Source organism: Mytilus californianus, unplaced genomic scaffold, assembly GCF_021869535.1.
Source record: "Mytilus californianus isolate M0D057914Y unplaced genomic scaffold, xbMytCali1.0.p SCAF_4, whole genome shotgun sequence".
Classification (NCBI taxonomy): domain Eukaryota; kingdom Metazoa; phylum Mollusca; class Bivalvia; order Mytilida; family Mytilidae; genus Mytilus; species Mytilus californianus.
This window is the reverse complement of record NW_026262690.1, coordinates 108,962,543-108,969,916: the sequence shown is the minus strand read 5'-3', so window position 1 is coordinate 108,969,916 and position 7,374 is coordinate 108,962,543. Positions and strand designations below refer to the sequence as shown.

Genomic DNA, 7,374 nt, shown 5'->3' with positions numbered 1-7,374 from the left:
CAATAAAGGGGTATTGAGCACTTTTTATTATGTATCTAGTTACCTCAACAATAAGCAAAATAAATGACATTTATGACATTTATGACTTGTACTCAAATCTGTTACATGGTAAAAATGTTTACCACTAGATACTCAAAATATTGATTGTTGATACTCTTTTGTCATTTGTATAGAGAGAAAGGCTTATTCTCAAAATCTTCATTGTCTACACAAAAATTATGACTTCCCATCAAAATAGAAAACTGATATTAAACAAGTAAGGAGATTACAACTAGATTCCACTTCCACATTTTTATGAGAGGCATTAGATTTGTTACCACATGTTTCAAACTTTTTTACATCTGGATACGATTTGGAATACCTTAATAATTTCACCTATACGTCAATTTTTCATTGAATTCATAACAGAAAAGTATTTTTCGAAATTTTGTGAATGTGTGAATTTTTCACCAAAAAATCAGACGGAAAATTTTTAAACAAAATTAAAATATTTTTTGGGTGTTGAAAATCAATTTAATATAACATTTATTAACATAATTATCAACTTGGTTGTAATTCAAGCACAAAATATTGTTTCTCAAAACTTGTGATTTTTTAATAAAAACTAGTCTGTAATTTACCCGAATTTAAATTCAAATATCTCAAAATAACTCATGAGGCCTTCCATAAATAGCATTTAGCACTGTGCATAGAAAAATGTTTTAATAAGTTGAGGCAAACAAAAAAGTGCTGAAATTATAAATTTTCTCATTGATTTTATAATTTATAAGTGCATATATATTAATTGATTTGTTTGCTATGGAGATATCCTTGGCTACTATGAATATTTTTAACAGAAATACGTTACACAAAAATATTTTTTTTAAACAATTACAAAGACTGAGAATTGTCCTAATCTTTTTCTATTAAGTAAGAGTATGTATAATTATTCTTTTCCTGGTAGATCTGTTCAGGGATATACTTTAACAGATAAAAGATGAACAAATATTGTTTCCAAAAGAAATGTTTCCATGGAAAATCATACATTTTCAACTATTATCCATTTAAACTTTTCTTTCGAAACAGACAACAAAACCTCGAATTAAATACAAATGAGGAGGCCATAAAAAGTACGAAGTATAAGAGCATTGAGGAACCACAATTCCAAAGGGTTTTGCCAAATGAAGCTCAGGTAATCTATACCTGTGATAGAAAATACCTTAGTAATTCGAAAACATTCAAAGTTTTTTTTAACAGTTAATTTACAATTATGCCCATATCGTTGATAAGTCATGTGAAAACTGAAGTGCTGACTACTAGCACTACAAAAGTCAAAAAGTCTGAAAAGACCAGTTTTTGTCTGATTTTGCATGAATTTTTACTCGACATTCTTAATTTGTCTGAATAATTTAAAAAAATTCTTGACATAGTATGAATTTGTCTAATAAGGTTCTTGATTTTTCTTGACAAGTGTCTTGACAGTATGAACATTGTCTTAAAATTTCTCGACACTTCCTGTATCATCTGATAAGAGTCTGGATTAGTCTCGACCAATTCTTGACTGTCTTAAATTTGTCTCGATCTGTCTTGACATATTCTTGACATTCTTAATAATGTCTGAATATGTCTCGACATATTCTTGACATTCTAAATAATGTCTGAATATGTCTCGACACATTCTTGACAGTCTTAAATATGTCTTGACACTATCTCAACAGTATAAATTTCGCCTGAAATGTGAACAGACTTATTCTGCACTGTTTATGACATTCTATTGCTGTTATATACTCCTTTTTATTATGGCTAAACTAAACTTTGAAGAATCAAGGATTAATTTGGTATAGTAAGATACCCTTTTGGTGCTTTCGTTTAGGTCAAAGAATTTGTTCCCATCTTGATTAAAAAACCTTATTCATTTTTTAGAACAACCCACAAACATTTTTTATTCAAATTTGAGTGTTGAATTTTATAATTTTTATCAAAAATAAATATTTGTGATAACTCCTTCCTGAAAAGAAAAAAATGTTTAGATCTATATTATGCATGTCTGTTTGAGAACCATTTCATAAGACCGATGATTTCTATAGAAATCATTGATGGGACCCATTATAAATACATTTTTTTTATTATTCCTGGAGTAGATAATAATTTTCTTTTAATCTTTGGGAATTATTCAATTTGTTTTTATGTTAAAATAATTAACTTCATAATTTGATGAAGAAAATCCATTTCAATTAAATTTTTTTTTATCAAAATGATGATTTTCATTTTCATCTATCAACAAACTTTTTAAATTGTAGTGGCATGGTCGGTCAACTGATAAGTTGTATGGCAGATTACAGGTAAAGCAATAACTTCTATTTGACAGTTGCGTGTACTCTGGGGTGTGGAATACCTTAATTTTATGGGGAACATCCTGTCCATGTGTAATACTTAATATATTCCAACAGATGACATTACACAAATTTTTCTTCTGTTAAATGAATGATTTGTATATCATCATAATTTGCTATTTATATAAACCACATTTTGGTATAATAATTATTTACCATATCAACATTGAATATTATGAATGTAGTATGAAATATGTCTACAGTATGATTGGTTTGAATCATTTAATTTATAAGATTTAGGAATCAAAATTTGTAATTATTTAAAAAACCCACATTGAAATTGTTTTATATCAACACACCCACATTTGAATTATTTTATACTTTAGATTTCATAGCCATATTTGCATTTGTAAAAATATTTATATACCCAAATTTTCAATTATTTTACATGCCCAACTTTTATTTTTGTTGTAAAGAAGTGTAACTTGAAACAACAGTATATCATATAAAGAGAAATAAAGATTAAAGTTATATCATGAATATTGGTCATGATTTGGAAAACTCAGAACTGTCAAGTAAATTTAAGACACGATTCAAAATGTTTAGAATATGTCAAGCCATACTGAGAAAAAATAAGAATGTCGAGAATATGTCGAGAAATTTCAAGACAGTATTCAAATGTCAAGAATTTGTCAAGAAATTTTAAGACCATATTCAGAATGTCGAGAATATGTCGAGTAAATTTCATACAAATTTAATATAAATGAGAATTTGTCAAGAAAAATTAAGACACAAGTCATACTTTTGGAGAATGTCGAGTAAAAGTTCATGCACATTAAGACAAAAACTGGTCTTTTCAGACTTTTAGACTTTTGTAGTGTAGGCTGGTGATACCCTCGGGGAGTAAACCTCCTAATATCTCAGAGGAGTTACGTTCAAAATGTTTCATTGATGAAAATTGTCCAAAAACTAGAGACTCTAATGAGCCTAAATAGTTCCTCTTGACATCAGCATAATTAACCTCCGTAGCAACCCAATCTTCATAAAATGTTGCAATTTCGTAGTTTTTTACTAGATAACAATTCCTATAAAGTTTAAAAGATTTGTTATTGTATTTTCAGAGAAGAAATTTACAAGTAAAGTCATCACATACCAAAAAAATAAAATAACAAAAATACAGAACTCCGAGGAAAATTCAAAACGGAAAGTCGATCCCTTGGCAAAATCAAAAGCTCAAACACATCAAACGGATGGATAACAACTGTCATATTCCTGACTTGGTAAAGGCATTTTCTGATGTAGAAAATGGTGGGTTGAACCTGGTTTTATAGCTAGCTAAACTTCTGTTTTATGACAGTCACTTAAATTCCATTATATTGACTTCACTGTGTGAGAGTTATCTCTGGCAGACCATCTTTTAATCCATTCAGAAAGGAATAAGAAATAAATATAAATTATATTCCATACATAATTTCTGCAATGTTTGGTTAATATTAGCCATCTGGTTTCAGGGGATGATGAAAATGTGATTTCCACAGTAGCAATTAGGTATGCCATCCTATCAGCACGAAATTACATTTTTTAAGAGGACCTTCCAATCATGTCTTATAAAGTTTGATCATATTTGGCGTAATAGTTTCACAGAACAAATTTGAAAACTGAACCCATCAGAATAAAGAATTACCACTGGCGGCCGTCTTTTAAGCTGACCAGAATAAAATGATGAAGTTTCATGGAACCCTTTCAAAACATTATCCCAGCAAAATTTGGTTCAGTTTTGTCCAGTTGTTTCAGAGAAGATGAAGTCAGTTTTATCTCATATAGGTTGAAATGCTACCTGATCCTTACAAAAAATGAGGATGTTTCGAAAAGGGTCTTCAAATCATCAATTCTATACAGTATTAAATATTAACCTTGTTGCTTTAGATGAGAAGAAATTTAACAAGCTTCTGAGTGTATTGCATGGCAATACATAGTCCCCTACTGCTTAAATCGTGATCTATAACTAAAAACATGATAAAAAAAATAACAGATATATCTTCAAGCATGACGAAAAAAGTGTGGAAAACTGATTATTTGAGTCCAAGGACCATAACTCTGAACAAAATCATCAGACCGGAACAAAATCCGAACATGATCTTTAACTGGTCATGATAAAATAGTATACTAACTATTAAATCAATATCTTCAAGCATGACAAAAAAAGTGCGGAAAACTGTTTATTTGAGTGAATTTTTCAAGTCCAAGGACCAACTCGGCACAAATTCGTCCAACCGAAACGAAATTCGAACTTGATCTGTGACTTGTCAGGATAAAACAATACACCAAATATCAAATCGATATCTTCAAGAAAGAAAAAAGTGTGGAAAACTGATTTCCCGGACTGACGAATGGACAGACAGACAGACGGACAGAGTGCAATCCTTAAGTCCCGATTTCGATTTCGATTTCGTCGATAGGGGAATAAAAAGATGTCCAATCATAATCAAGAATTGCCTATGTCAGCTGTGTTTTAATCAGCTGGTACAAATCAAGTATTGTCTCTGTCGGCTGTGGTTTTCAGCAGCTTAAATGAATTAATAACATTTCATAGACATCAATCCAAACATTATTCCTGCACAATGTACTTCAATTTGGCCCAGTAGTTTCAGAGAAGATGATGTATTGTCTAACAAAAAGACGGAAGGAAAGTAAAAAATCTCTGCCTATTGGTAAGTTTCTGAGAGATAGGCTATTACCATTTCACCTTCAACGCGAGTGTGGCTTGGGACTGTTATAACTTTAAGTCATTGCTGTATGTTTGACAACAGACAAACATCGGTTTTACAGGATAAAAGAGAACTTCAAATTATATAAACTGAGTTTTATTCAAGAAAAAATATATTATTCAAATCATAACAATATTCATGTTCACAACAATGAAATAAATAAAAAAAATAACGATTGTATATATCTATGCATATCAATACCAATCCAAAATTTCATCTGTCAAAAATCTGAAAAAAAATCATCCATTCAAGTTTGCAATGAAAACAACAACATCAATTATTGGTGTTCTGCATGCAGTCACCTTAAGCAAGTTCATTTTGCAAATCCATTTGCTTACATCTCAACATCAAAACTTAATTAACACATTTAAACTTAACATTCAAACCCGTTGGCTAACATTTCATACTATAAAATATGTAAACAGAATTAATCTTGTTTTATACATGTGCTTTAACCAATTTTCTTGGACATGATCCATTAAGTAACAATTTTATCTCATCAAAAATAAACTTTCAAACTGAAGTCACCTTACTCATCATTTTAAATCTGCCATATGCCATGATTCCTTATTGATTGATTTATTGTTGTTTGCTTAATATTTAGTTCCGATATTTATACTTCATGCATATTCAAGATGAGAAATTAACCATTGATAATAGGTAGGTTATGGAAGGTTTGGTTTGTTTGGGATTAAATGGCAGGAAATTTATCTACCACTTGAAAATTAGCTTATGTTGGATAGGCACCGTACGTTCCCCACAGAGAGTTATTGCAAGTTAAGTGCAGCCAGCATGGCACTCTGTCAACACACGGCACCAGATTAAAAGTCCATATTCAGACTGCAATAGCTGTAGATTCAGACATCTATCACTGCCCAAAAAGATGCCCAACTTTATCATATTTTTTTTTCTGCCAATTTTTTCAACTAGAACAGAGGTCATCCAGGTGACTATATTTTCATATGCCAGTCATTACTTGCATTTCAAAAGTCCATGTACAAGTAACGAATTCACTCACAAAATATTTTAAACCTATTATCATATAATGACTAATATATTCACTTATTCAAATGATTAAAATTACCACTGTAAAACATTAAAAGAAAGAAGTATTGACCATGTATGGCGATTAATCTACATATCAAATACTAATGATTATTAGATTACTGGAAGGAAAAAAATTATGACATTTTCACATTTACAAACATTTTGGAACAAAGTAACAATTTCTTCATAAATTTAGAACAGTTTTGTCTGAAATATAAGAAACTGCTTGGCAACTATGAAATTTTGCATTCATTAAAAAAAAATATTGATGCACGAAAGTATTCCCATGGAAAGGTTTACTCACCCAAATCACAAGAATAACTACCTGCAATATATTCTAGAAAACTCATTGTCAGGGTTTTTTTCGGTTTATAAAATCAACTTTGAATTAAAGCTTTAATATTTCTTTCATTGAGAACTAATGTGTCAAGAACTTAACATGAAAATGGATATTTTAAATAACTTCTTCCACATATTACAGTTACTAGATGGTGATGTCATGAAACAAAACAGGTAAATGTATTGAACATGATCATGGAAAAACAAATAAGTGTATAAAACATGTAATGTATCTGGAATCTTCAGACACATACACAAGGAAAGGACACTCTTATTATTATATATGCATTTAAATTAATCTATTTACCTCACTATGAAATAGTGTTATCATAATAGCTTTAAGTAAATTTTTGTCTCCAAACAATTATGAAAAGATACACTTGTATATATTTTTGTTAAAAATATATGAAAAAGTTAGCGTGGACAGAAACCAATGTCTTGTGCATGCATGCACAACATGCATAGGTAAGGATGTATATTAAGATGAACTTGGATAAGACTTAAAGCCCCTTAGTCATGTCTGGGGCATAACATTACATTAATGAACAAAAGTTCTACAATTACTTTTAGTAACTCTTTGATTTAAACTATTTTCACAATTATTTTTACACTAAGATATCACATAAACCGTAAATGGGGAATGTAGTCATAGGGACACAGATGGACACAGATGATACCCCCTAGCATATAACGTTTTAAAGGGACATAACTCAAGAACTGTAAAAGTGAAGCTGCCAAAATTTAAACTTAAACTGAGTTTAGTGGTAATAAGTACTATATATATACATTTCATTAAATTTAGTAGAGACAAACTTAAGTAAGAGAATGGTAACGAAAAAATTCAGCAATTTTTCCATTTGTAAAGGGGCATTACCCTAGAATGGTAATCAAAGTGCTTGTAAGCACTG

General features: G+C 30.0%; 1 protein-coding gene across 2 annotated transcripts in view; it reads left to right on the top strand.

Moving 5' to 3' along the window:
* Nucleotides 1-7,374, top strand: part of LOC127739089 (slit homolog 1 protein-like) — a 296,950-nt gene that overhangs the window by 176,462 nt on the left and 113,114 nt on the right. The gene's annotated exons all lie outside the window — the stretch shown is intronic.